We start from the raw sequence: 14,685 nt of genomic DNA on the forward strand, positions 1-14,685 counted from the left end.
CAAATCTCAAGACAGTGCTCCCTAAATTCCATCAGTATGTGGACTTTGCAACGAGAGGGGCTGAACACGCTTGATCTTGTTTACACAAACATCCCAGGCGTGCGGGCGGAGCCCCGCCCCCACCTCGGCTACTCAGACCACATCTCTGTTATGTTAATTCCAGCATACAGACCGCTCGTCAGGCGCACAAAACCGCTTCAGAAGCAGGTGAAAACCTGGCCAGCAGGAGCCATCTCTGCTCTTCAGGACTGTTTTGAGTGTACTGACTGGCACATGTTCAGGGAGGCTGCAACATATGGCGATTCTACCAACTTGGAGGAATACACAGCATCAGTGACCAGCTACATCAGCAAGTGCATTGATGATGTCACTTTCTCCAAGACCATCACCACACGCTCCAACCAGAAGCCGTGGATGACTGCGGAGGTGCGCACGCTGCTGAGGTCCGAGACTCCGCCTTCAGAGCAGGCGATAAGGCAGCCCTAAGAACAGCTAGGGCCAAACTGTCACGGGCAATCAGAGAGGCAAAGCGCGCACACGCCCAGAGAATCCACAGTCACTTCCAGGACAGCGGTGACACGTGGCGCATGTGGCAGGGCATCCAGGCCATCACCAACTACAGGACAACATCAGTTGCCTGTGACAAAGATGCCTCCCTTCCAGATGCGCTGAACGACTTCTACGCTCGGTTTGAAGTGCAGAACAACGTGATGGCGAGGAAGTCCACCCCTCCTCGAACGACCAGGTGCTCTGTCTTACCACGGCAGATGTGAGGAAAACTCTACATAGAGTCAACCCACGGAAGGCTGCTGGACCAGACAACATTCCTGGCAGAGTGCTCAGAGGATGTGCAGACCAGCTAGCAGATGTTCTTACCGACATCTTCAACATCTCTCTGAGCAGCGCCGTTGTTCCAACGTGCTTCAAGGCCACCACCATCATCCCCATGCCAAAGAAGTCTTCAGTGTCCTGCCTCAACGACTACCGTCCCGTCGCACTTACACCCATCATCATGAAGTGCTTCGAGAGGCTCGTCATGAGGCAGATTAAGACCCAGCTGCCCCCTCACTAGACCCACTGCAGTTTGCGTGATCGTTCAAACCGTTCAACGGACGATGCCATCACCACAACCCTCCATCTGGCCCTCACCCACCTAGACAATAAGGACTCATACGTTCGAATGCTGTTCATAGATTTCAGCTCAACATTCAACACAATCATTCCCCAGCACCTGATTGGAAAGCTGAACCTGCTGGGCCTGGACACCTCCCTCTGCAACTGGATCCTGGACTTCCTGACTGGGAGACCTCAGTCAGTCCGGATCGGGAACAGCATCTCCACCACCACCACACTGAGCACTGGGGCCCCCAGGGCTGTGTGCTTAGTCCACTGCTGTTCACTCTGCTGACTCACGACTGTGCAGCAATGCACAGCTCGAATCACATCATCAAGTTCGCCGATGACACGACCGTGGTGGGTCTCATCAGCAAGAACAACGAGTCAGCATACAGAGAAGAGGTGCAGCGGCTGACGAACTGGTGTAGAGCCAACAACCTGTCCCTGAATGTCGACAAAACAAAAGAGATGGTTGTTGACTTTAGGAGAGCACAAGGTGAACACACTCCGCTGAACATCGACGGCTCCTCTGTGGAGATCGTCAAGAGCACCAAATTCCTTGGTGTTCACCTGGCGGAGAACCTCACCTGATCCCTCAACACCAGCTCTATCACCAAGAAAGCCCAGCAGCGTCTCTACTTTCTTCGAAGGCTGAGGAAAGCACATCTCCCAACCCCCATCCTCACTACATTCTATAGAGGGACTATTGAGAGCATCCTGAGCAGCTGCATCACTGCCTGGTTTGGGACTTGCACCGTTTGGGACCGCAAAGCCCTGCAGAGGATAGTGAGGACAGCTGAGAAGATCATTGGGGTCTCTCTTCCCTCCATCAAAGACATTTACAAAAAACACTGTATCCATAAAGCAACCAGCATTGTGGACGACCCCACACACCCCTCACACAAACTCTTTACCCTCCTCCCGTCTGGCAAGAGGTACCGAAGCATTCGGGCCCTCACGGCCAGACTGTGTAACAGCTTCTTCCCCCAAGCCATCAGACTTCTCAATACTCAGAGACTGGTTTGACACACACGTGTCCTGAGTTGCACTTTAATAACTGTCACTTTATAACTGTCTGCTACCTCAAACTGCTATGTGCATAGAACATTATCTCATAGTATGTTATGTTTACATTTTTAGAAACTGTCATCTTTTTGCACTACTGAGTACTGGTCGGCGCTGCACTGTCTATTGTCCTGTTCATTGTCAGTAATTTGTTGTACTGTCCTGTACTTTTTGCACATGTTTGCACGTGCACTTTATATAGGTATATATAGGTAGTTTATATAGGTATTTTATTTCGTTGTGTAGTCTCATGTGGTCCTATGTTGGTCCTTTGTTGTTTTTATGTAGCACCATGGTCCTGGAGGAACGTTGTCTCGTTTTGCTGTGTACTGTACTAACTGTATATGGTTGAAACGACAATAAAAACCACTTGACTTGACTTGACTTGACTTGACCTCCATCAAGAGGGTAGGGGACCTGCAGGTGTTCTCTGTTAGCGAACTGTGCCTAGAGTTCGGTCCGGCTTACTCTCACGTCATCCTGAGACCCTGACCGGGCTATGTGCCCAAGGTTACCTCAACCCCCTTTAGGGATCAAGTGGTGAACCTGCAAGCGCTGCCCCTGGAGGAGGCAGACTCAACCTTTACGTTGCTGTGTCCGGTACGTGCTCTTCGCATCTACTTGGATCACACGCAGAGCTTTAGAAGCTCCGAGCAGCTCTTTGTTTGCTTTGGCGGACAGCGGAAAGGAAGCGCTGTCTCCAAACAGAGGATCGCCCACTGGGTCGTCGATGCCATCACGATGGCATACCATGCCCAGCACGTGCCACCCCCTGCTGGCCTATGAGCCCATTCTACCAGGGGCGTTGCGGCTTCATGGGCATTGTCCCATGGCGCCTCTCTAGCAGACATATGTAGAGCCGCGGGTTGGGCAACACCTAACACCTTTGCAAGGTTCTATAACCTCAGGGTTGAGCCAGTTTCGTCCCGTGTGTTATCAGGTGACACAAACAGGTAAGTTCGGGTCAGCTGGCCGGGTGTATCACTTGTGCATAGCGCCTTTCCCCTCCCTTGAGGTGAAGACGTGCACTCTTTTCCCCAGTTGCATTCGCAGGAAGTGTGAACCCTGGACGTTCTTCCTCCCTAGCCTAGCGGCTGTCAAGTCTTCGGAGAGGCTCACTGCCGCCCCGGTACGGGCGTCACTAGGCCCCCATACTGAGGTAAGTGCTCCACATGTGCTGGTTGCCCCCTCCGGCAACCCCGTGCGATGTATATCCCGCAAAATGGTTTCCCTACCGGCAAACCGCATCTTCCTTGGACAGAGGGCCCTCTGCCCTGGGTCGCCGTGTTTGTAGTAACCCCTCCCCACATTTGGGTAGGGTCTACCACGGCGCCGTTCCACACGATGTGCTTCCGCTGTTAGCTGGTAAGACCGTGTGTGTATTCCACCTAAACCCCCCCCTCTCGGGGCCGGGTGTGGTCTCCGCAGTGTCCTCCTCTTTGGAGGGACACCCCCCAGCTTGGACCATTTATATTTGGCCCCAAGCCGAACGATTGCGTTTCTTTTACAGGGGAGAAAAATAGAGAGAAGGCCCCGGCTGGGCCAGCCAGTCCTTATACTTCTGAGCAGTTAGCTGTTCCCCCTAGGTGCAGGGGACCGCTTCATGCCTGCCAGTGTGTTGGGGGTAGTTATGCGACGGCTTGCTGCGCTGGCTACGAGGCACACGGTGGTTTGCCTGTCTCGCACCGCTTTTCTGCGTAACTCGGTTCAGCTCTGTGGCGTTTTCCATGGGACCCCTAGTGTCAACTCAGCGACACAACGTCGACTGAGTGACAGACGGGGAACGTCTCGGTTACTGACGTAACCTCCGTTCCCTGTTGTTTTCCCGCTAGCCACAATACTGAACCATCCACTAAAAGCGGCGGGTATTTGGCTCGGCTCCTCAATGCGATACCTGATGTGTATTTGCAGCGTCACTCCTTTTATACCCGTATGTCCGGGGGAGTGGCATGCAAATTCCACACGCCAATTCTCATTGGCCTTTTCTCAAAATCAGAGATGGCCGTGCTCCACAAGAGCAACCCCTAGTGTCAACTCAGCTACACAACGTCTCGTTCCCTCCATCAGGGAACGAAGGTTACGTCAGTAACCGAGATGATATCCATGTTTATTATTAGTGTACACATTTGTGGTTATAGCCTACAACACAATTGTGTTGTAGGCTATAACCTACACTGTTTAATGTTTTGAATTGCAATACAGTAAATTAAACTTCCTGTTATTCCTAATAAAATTCAACATCCTGTGGGGCATGATCAATTCCATTCAAATTACAAGTCATGAATTGAAAGGGAGCACATTCCTGAATTCAGAATTTCACCCAAACCTGGCATCCAGGGTTTCAGATGAGCTTCAAATGCCTGTAATTGAATGGCAGTATGATCACAAGTAGCACACAGACAGAAGGGATTAATCTGTGTGTGAACATGCTGATAAGACATATTAGAACGCCATCCTCTTCTGTCATCAGAGGTGTAATTGCTCTGGCCAGGTGCAAACAGCATGCAATCTGGTTTGTCAGTCTAATTTTATCCCTTTGACAAGCAATTTGGGATTTAAAGCAGTTTTACAGAGAGTGGTTGTGTGTTTTCACTGTACATGTGCACTCTAGCATATTTGGTAATCCTCAGAATCACAGCTAGAAAAGGGGATTTTTTTCAGCATTGTGATCTATTAACCATCTCTCTCTAGCTTTCACAAAGAAAACAGCAGGTGCTAGGGAAACCAGTGATCTGCATGTTACAAAGCCCCGGTTCAATCCATACTCTCAACATTGAGAGTGCAATTCTGGATCGGGGTTCTCTCACAGACATTCTATTAGTTTTGTCTGAAATCCGTTCAGCTAAAATTCAGTACAATAGACTGTGGGAAGCTATACATCTCACATGCTTAACCACAGCAGTGAGAGAATCAGTCAATATTCAGAATACATCAAAAGTGTTTTTCCAAACAAACCTAGGTGCTGTAGGATGGAATAAAGTTGCAGTAAGCAATTTCTAAGAAATACCATGTAATAAGTTTGTCAATTAACTGATAGGCACACCTGTCTCTGCGACAGTCCTAGGCTCTGTAAACAATGAGAAAGTGTGAGGCGAGCAGCCCACACATTTGAGCAAATCAGAAAACAATCCAATCAGAAACTCTGTCGGCCAGTGGATCGTTTTGCGTCAAGAGCAGGAGCAGACCAATGAGCTCTAAAACACCCGAAGAGAGCAATACATTAGCATCCCAATTCATCTCTAAGTACACCAAATGGAAGCTTTGCTCATGGGCACTCTTTTCCGGGATCGTCATGTGACCAATAATAACTTGTCAGTGGTAACAGATATGGAAAAACTTAAAAAGTCCATTTGGTTTCCAAAAGTTCACTGGTTTCCCTAGCACCTACTGTTTTCTTTGTGAAAGCTAGAGAGAGATGGTTAATAGATCACAATGCTGAAAAAAATCCCCTTTTCTAGCTTTTAAGAGCCCTTCAAAAACAATGTGTCTAAATGCGCCTATCGTAGGTTCCGACTCAAAAGCGAATCGCCATAGCCCTTTTCAAGCTGGCAACCTGCACCAAGTAGCTGGGGAAACTTTCAGTCTTAATATAAGGACCATCCATCGTTGTGTGTACTGTGCTGTGTGTACAGCTATTAAAGAAAAAGTTATATGGTAGGGTTTATATATGATACATTCCTGATATTCAATAGGCCAGGGGTTCTCAACTGGTGGGTCGCGACCCAAAAGTGGGTCGCAGACCTGTTTTGGGTGGGTCTCGGTAAGCTGGTAAAAAAAAAACAAAAAAAAATTAATGTGCGTCTCATGTTTGATTGGTCTTTTATTTTGAAAAAAGGTTTATTTTGACAGGCATTCGTCAGAGACGTGCGGTAGTTTACTATGTTAGCCATGGTAACCATCGCCATGGTAACCATCCTGTCTTTACGTTGTTTTGACATTCAGATTCGAGATGGCGAATCGCAAATATGACCCAGACTATTTAAAAAATGGATTTTCGTACATTGAGGATAAAAAGGGACAGAAACCCCAGTGTGTGCTTTGTAGTGAAGTGCTTGCCAATGAGAGCATGAAACCGTCCAAACTGAAGCGCCATTTAGAAACCAAACATCCCGCATCGAAAGACAAGCCGGTGGAGTTTTTTCAAAGACGTCTCCAGGAGCTGAGGGCATCACAAAAGTGTCTGACAGCGTCTTGCTCCAAACAAGTATCTTGTTTTGTGGCCTTATTTATTTTGAGTGATTTTGACATTGATTTTATTCACTTTTGTACATGCAGTTGTCATGGTTCTCCTTAGTTTCTTATTAATTTGCTCTGAATAGAGTAAAAATATCTTGTTATGTGGCCTTATTTATTTAATTAACTTTTTGTACATGCGGTTGTCAGGGTCCAGTTACTTATTAATATGCTCTGAAATGCACGTTGCACGGGATAATATATGCATGTATGTAGGTTTATGTTTTTAAAAAGATGATATATGAGTGTTTTCAACAGTTATTTTTGAAAAATAAATTTTGTTGGTTGAATTCTAAAAAAGTGGGTCGCGACTTAATGACCAGGGGAAAATGTGGGTCCCAGGGTGGGACCAGTTGAGAACCCCTGCAATAGGCTATTTGAACAATCATCTAATCTAAAGCTTCGCCATCACAACTGCATTATGTCCTGCATGTCCAGCAAATTTTAATGACCAACTGAACTTGAGATTGTCATCTCAAAAACATTTTAGTGTCATAATGCAACTGAAGAAGCTCAGCAAATGTGATCCTAGGTAAAGAGGGTTAGATTTAAAATATTTAAACATCTTAATGTTTAAATTAAGGCTCAGGGTTACTGACCAGAAGGTCGGGGGTTCAAGCCCCAGCACCACCAAGATGCCCTTGAGCAAGGCACTTAACTCCAGGTTGCTCTGGGGGGATTGTCCTTGTAGTAAGTGCACTGTAATTCGCTTTGGATAAAAGCGTCTGCCAAATGCATAAATGTAAATGTAAATATAAGATATTTGTGTTGGCAGACCTAGAAGTGTCATGTTTGTAGCATCAGATCTATATGTCATTAAAATCAATCCATAATCACTTACAATAAATTAGCTTTCATGGATTTATGCTGTCCTCATGATTAACACAGGCTAACAATTGGGATAAACTATCCACATTAACGATTGAAATAAACTAGTGTCATGTAACTACATTTTTGCCTTAGTGTCAACTGTCTCGACAAAAAGTTTTTCCTAACCAGTTTTTTTGAAGTGTCGACATAATATTTTTCCGTTTAACTCAAGCATATAAACTCTATGGAGTTTATATGCTTGAGTTAAACGGAAAAATAACTCCATAGAGTTTATATGCTTGAGTTAAACAGAAAAATATTATGTCGACACTTGTGAAATTTCCATCAGCTTTATTTTGACACGCTAAAACTTTTTCCGCCAAAAAAATCCTTGGATGGAAACGCAGATATTGACTGCATTTATACGATAGCCTTTATCACCATTAGCTAGCTAGCCAGCTTTATCAATAGCTGTCAGCTAAATTTGATGGATGATGACAGTAGCTGTTTTCAAAATAGACTGTACATTCTAAATATGTTGACAGAATTCAGTATTGATGTGATTCCATCACAACTGTCATTTTGATTTATCGATGCGCTATTGTTTTATAATAATAGAATGTATATATTTTCTGTAATATCCAAGTTACGTTACACTAATGAATGGAGCTTTTTGCATTATCTTGAACAATGTCTAGCATTTATTTAATGTGTTATTGTAGTTTACCTGGCTGAATATTAACAGATTAAAATAGTTTATGACAATTACTGTGCAGGGAAGATCAAGTTAGCTAAAATTACACTTATCAATCCTTATGGCACTATATTTCACATGCTTTGCATTTATGCAGGCTTACCTGTCCAATAAGAAGAACACCAATTCAGGGTAAGTTTTGATCCCCAAAACCAAACAAAGGTCCCTGCAGGAATCAAATGCCCTGCCGATGTTCACTCACTAAACTGCTAATTCCTGACCCCCTTGGGGTGGGAAAAAGTCAAATTTCAGGCTGTTAAGAAAAACCTTAACTAGTGAAACATCTACTGTAGTATAACATAATTATTGCTATATTTGTTTGCTGCTTGAAAAACATTGTACTTCGTCAGAATACATGGCTATTTTTTAATTTCCATCAAAAGAGAAAACATGAATTTTGTCTGCGGCTAATTGGTGAAGCTAACCAGAAAATGTTTTGCCAGTTTACTAAACAATTAGAAACACTCTATCACTGTGAATCTTTTTACACTTTTGGGTTTACTGGCAGGGCTTGTGGTTGAAGCTAGCAAAATTATGGTCAATCCACTCAATGTTTTTCACCATGAAACAAGCAGCGACAAATCTCTGCTTACTGTGTGGTTTATACTATGCCCATAAATCAGAAACCATTCATGTTACACTCCTGTGAGAGCACAGGTGGAGAGGGAAGAAAACTAGCATCTGAAGCCCAGATTTCCTTCTTTACATTGTAATGGACGATAGATTAGGTTTTCTCTTCATTGCCCCCCACTGTCCCCAGGTGTGTAGTCCCCTGACGCTCATTGTGTGTATTTCCTTGTGCGGTATAGGTCCTCCCAAGATAAGAGCATCTTGCCACTGTCAGACCCCTGTTCTCCTCCTCAGTGCTTGAAGCCTGCTAGATCTCTTTTGTGCTCTCAAGTATCACTCCATCATCAACGGTAGCCTTGATATTTAAATGGGGTACACTGCCTTAAAGGGGGAGAGGAAGATAGAGGGCAAAAATGATAAATACTCCTTCATTGGAAGGCACACATGCTCTTAAAAATATGAGGAAGTGCTCTTATCAGAAAAGTTGGAGAGAAAAGGAACATGAGAGCAAGATGAAAGAGAAATAGAGAGGAAGAGAGAACATGACAGCACCAGTTATGGTGGAACTCTGGCCATTGGTGAGAATTTTCATTGGCAGTACAGGCACCTTTTCTGGGCACTACGCCATCATGAGAGGAGCATATAATAATCTCCATTCTAGTAATAATAAACAAATAATAAAAAATTGTGAAAGAGAGATATACAGCATTACAACATCCTTAACACTCTTATTTGATAATAAATTGATAAAAAAAAAATACAAATAATCTAAACTTTGAATCTATGTTCTACTTCATCTTACCCATAAAAATCACATCATCTGTCGATAATGTATTCGCAAATGCATGTATGATAATTTGCCTCGTCACTGAATGTGTCAATGTTGCACATGACCACTCCCCGGGCATCATCGGGTATAAAAGGAGAAGGAATTCCCACTCTCATTCAGACATTTTCTTCGTAGCCGAGTGGTTGTTCTATCAGTGAGCTGAATACTACTGCTGTTCCATTCACCTCTTAAGAAACTTATGCTGTTGGGTATATTGTGCATTCCCAGTGGCTTTCTCTCCTTCTGCACGACAAGTGCAGATTTTGCCCCTGGGTTGCTTTGATGTGAAATATTTTGTATTGTGTGATCATGTCTCTTTATGTAAAGCGCTCTGAGAATTAACTTTTAAAAGCGCTATACAAAATAAAGTTATTATTATTATTATTATTATTATTATTGACAGCATTAAAAGAGTATATTGTGTATATATCAAAATGTATATTCCTGCTAAAGAGTATATTTTCTCTATTAGAGCACACACATTGACATTGAACGTCTTTTTAGAGATGCGTCTTTATAAACATGCCTTTCCATCTTTGTTTGATTCCTGGATGTGGTCGTTATCTCTTCACCACGGGTGCTGACTCACGTGCCTGGGCAGCGATCACACTGAGGCAGCGTTTGTGTATGGTTCATGTTCTCATTGCGAGAATATGACCATGGCATTGTTGCGGATGCAGCTTTATTTCTTCCAAAGCGGTGAAGCCACTCTAGCTAACCCCCGCGCTGCGCCTTCTACACACAGGTATGACGCTGGCCCGGCTGGCACTGGAGGCGATTTGGGGAGTTCAATGGGCACGGTAGTAATGGTAATTGTGGTAATTCCCTGTGGACCTCCTGTTCCCCAGCACGCTTGTTTGCTCCATTCCGGTTCCAAAACGAGACCCACCTACCTCATGGCCAGCTTGACGTCTCTTTCGGGGCCTACGAGCAGGAAGAGTCTTCGATTGCTGCATCGGAGAGCACACTGGCGATGCCGGATGCCGCCCAGTCAGAGGCTGACACAGAGCTGAGAATAGAAAGTGTTCTTCTGCAAATTGCTTGCAATTTTTAAGTTTCAACTGCAGATGTCACTACAGAGTAAAAAGTTATGTAATGCAGCTTCAATTATTATTTTTAATCATTATTAAAAATATTTTAATCATGGCAAACAGTTTATTGTATCAATTAATATGCCATTAATTAAACCACAATACTGGCTAAGTATGTATGTATAGTTCAAAATAAAGTTTGACAAAATAAAGCCCCCGCCGACACAGTGTTTACATTCAGGAGGGAATTGTGAATGAGTTACCACAAACTGACACAGCTGCAGTTTGCATATAGAGGAATTTTCAAAGCATCGATTAGTGTCTGAACAAGTAATCTATCCAAATAGTCAACTGCAGCCCCTAGTGTGTGTGTATGTGTGTGAATCTTCGAGAATCTTTTTGTGTGAGCGTGCATCTTTCTGTAAGTCTGTAAACGATAGAGATGAGTGACATGCTTTCTTGAAAGACACAGCAAAATATCTCAGCCTGAAAAATGACAGAACATAATTAGTTTTTAATTAAGTCCCCTGCTTTGTCATGTTTTACATTGGAAGTCACTGCAAATGTGCATTTAATGAATTGTTTGGAGATCTTTGCACAGAGCCTGATAAAACTGTAACACGTAATATGGTTTCCTTCACTATACTGTCTTTTCACTGTCTTACAAATGCTCCCACTTGCCCCCATCCCTCTTTCCACAAACAAAGTACCAACAAATTAATTATTGATGTCACAGCATTTGTTATTGTATTAGCTCTGGTTTGTCACACCAGGAAAACAGAACAGGCTTTCTTGTGTGCAGTGAAGCAGACAGTATCCTTCCTAATGGAATAAGTGCATATTGAGTACCTCTGCTTTTCCTTGGGGCAAGTCAACCTTAATGCAATCATCAAGAAAACATTGGGAAGACAACAAAGGAGGAATTAAACAAATATAGAAGAAAGGAAAAGTTGTACAGATACAGTCTGATATGTTTGTTTCTGTGTTTTTTATATTACAGCACATAAGTATTAAAATTTATTGATTTCACTGCCTTTGCATCATGCTCAATTTGAACGTGGTTGAAAGACTGCCAAACAGTCCTCTTCAGATTATTTCTCCCAAGGTTAGTTTGCAATTTTTTGGCCAACAATTTCATCTGTTATTGTTTGATCCAGCTCTTGCCCCATTAGAAGGTGGACTCATCTCTAACTCATCTCTTAATCTTTTCTCTCTTCTCAAAAAAAAGGCACTAATGCCCAGAGGTGTGGACTCGAGGCGCATAACTTGGACTTGACTCAGGCTCGAGTCACTAATTTGATGACTCGCGACTCGACTCGATAGAATCAAAAAAGACTTGCGACTCAACTTGGACTTCAGCCGTCTGACTTGGAAATACTTATACATTTTAAAACCAAAGATAAGTGTTGTATAATTAAAAATGTGCAGTAAATCAACTATTAATTTCCCAAATAAACGATTAATTTGATTTTCAAATCTGCATTTCAAGGCTCCATATTCAACCAATCAGACAACCAACCATTCAGCTTCCACAAAAGCTGGACCAAATTTGAAGACAGCGGCACACATTTAAGGACAAGGACAGAGCAAAAATGATAACAAAGGTGATATAATTGGGATATATTGAATACAGCGTTAAAGGCAACAAAAGGATTGCAACATGTAGAACCTGTGGTTCCAAAATTACAGACACCTCGTCAACAACGTCCAATTTTGTGAGGCATCTGAAAATCCACAGACAGAGGTAAGTTGTTAACTAATTTACGTCAGCTCTGGTTCAGTAACATACATGTCTATGGCAGCACACAGCAGATTTACAGGCTAACAAAGTCTGAATTTCGAACCGCAAATTTTTTTTTACTGCGGTGGCATTTAACGTGTTATAGCAATTGGTGTAATGGACAAAATCTACCCAGTATTTTATTATGCTGTTGTATGACCTTGATAAAGGAACGCCATTTATTGTGACCACAAACGTTGGTGCTTTTTGAGCATAACTGGTTATAACACGCATGTAAACACATTCATTCTTTTGCGGACGTGCTGATCCTCTGTTATGCGTTTAGCTATATTTATTTAATTATATTGGTTATGGTTCTAAAAATCACAAAACTGATCATTTACTCTGTTTACCCTTTACAGTATATAACTCGTATATACAACTTACATGTCTGCAATTAGCTATTGCCTGGTAATATTTCAGATTTCATTCACCAGTTCAGCGTCCTTTCACTGCGTGTTTAGAGTAAAAGTTTGGTTTGCCTTAATGTGTGTCCAAAGATAAGATCCATGTATCATCTTTATTACCCTCTTTAGTCTTTACAGGTAGATATCGATAAAAAAGAAGATAAAATTAGATTATAAATTAGAAACTTCTAGATAAAATTAGTATAAATTTACTATAGTAATTAATACTCTGACATTAATTTGGGTTCTCTGACACTAATGACTTGTTTAAGACTTGAAGCTAAAAGTTGAGGACTTGTAAATTAACTTGGACTTGCCTGCCTTGACTTGGGACTTGACTCGGGACTTTATTGCAATGACTTGAGACTTACTTGTGACTTGGAAAACAATGACTTGGTCCCACCTCTGCTAATGCCTGTCCAGGTCTGATCTCTGTATGCGATCTTGACCTCCTTTACATGGAGCCTGTGTGGTCGCTGCCTCAGGTTTCTCTAGAGCTAGTCTGTTTGAGCCAAGCCTTTGTACCACCACACTGCAAGCTGTGAAATGTTGCTTATCGATTGACTAAGGCGAGTAGCCAGAGGCAAAGTGTAGGTAAAAGCTACATTTAGTCATTGCGAAATGAGAAATGTTAAGAGTGATAGGCGCTCCTTCTGAATGTGTAGCTTGCTCATATACTCTGCAGAAACAGTGATTACATGTATCTGGCAATCGCAGCAATAGTAAACCCAATGTTAACAATTTTAAGAATTTTTCAGTGAGGCCAAAACAAGAACATCTAGTACAGTAGTCCAAATATTCTGAGATTTATTCCAGTCCTATTTATAACACTGTCTATCATTAGAAAAAGTAAATGGGTTCCGCTCAAGCCTTCTGCAAAAGCCATTGTATTGGAAGGTGCACACTTTAATTTTCCACAGCGTATACCTTTTAAATGCCTTGTTACTTTTGCCACAGGACTCCATAGTGGTGGTACAAAGATCCAGCAACACTTTAGACTTCGCCTGAGGGTGGGAATGCTGGTCCACGTTTCCCTACTGTTCACTCCGTCAACCAGCTAAATGCAGGGTACTGAGTTTCAGATGACATCTTCATGTAGAGACATTCAAGGTATTGAGTCTTGTTCCTCTCTTGCCTCCTCTCTTGATCAGACATCTCTGTTTGCCAGAGGGACAGTAGGAAGTTGGCCATGTTTCATTTTTGTTTCCTTGGATGTGGTACTAAGAAGAGCTTGAATGCCTTCCCGTCTTTCTTTCTCTGGTCCATGTGGAGGTGTCTAATGAGAGACATGGCGAGTGTGGGAGAACAGCAGGCTTGCTGGAGTGGTCTACAGCAAAGGCTGAGTGTACAGAGGAGCTGAGAGTGAGAGACAACTGTGGTGGAAGCAGGAAAAAAGAGTGGCTAAGAAACCTGGTCAGATGGACAGAGAGCAGACCATCTTCAAGGAGGAAAAAAGGAAGAGGTAACAGGAAGATGGGAAAATCTAAAATAATCTACTCTGATTGAGATTTCCAGATGTTAAATTGTATTTGTGGAAATATACAAAATTTCCAGTTTTCTTAATGTGAGTAGAATGCAATTTATAAAACATTCCTTCCTCAAAACTTAATTTGTCAAATATTAGCCTGATCTCATGAAAAGTTTGTAACTGGGACATTTTTGCAAAATAATATGTGGGTCCTTAAACATATTGTGGTATTTTCTAAGTAAAATATCTACTATGAGGCACTGAAAGTGAGTACATTTTATTCCAAACAGAAGAAGTTTAAAGGTTAATGCTCTATCAAGTTTAAGTCAACAAAACCTAACTCCATACACTAAACCATAAACCCAACCTATAGTCAGGGGTGGAAAGAGTACTGAAAAATCTCACTCAAGTAGAAGTACTGTTACTTCCCAAAAAAATGTAGTACGAGTAGAGTAAAAGTAGCTGTCCTAAAAACTACTCAAGTAAGAGTAAAAGATTAGCTGTCCTAAAAACTACTCAAGTAAGAGTAAAAGAGTAGCTCACTTAAAAGTGCTCATGAGTAGTGAGTATTGAGTACCGAGTTGCAAAACCTATGTCCTATTATAATGAACACTGTATGCCA

The sequence above is a fragment of the Xyrauchen texanus genome, chromosome 21, assembly GCF_025860055.1.
Source record: "Xyrauchen texanus isolate HMW12.3.18 chromosome 21, RBS_HiC_50CHRs, whole genome shotgun sequence".
Taxonomy (NCBI): Eukaryota; Metazoa; Chordata; class Actinopteri; order Cypriniformes; family Catostomidae; genus Xyrauchen; species Xyrauchen texanus.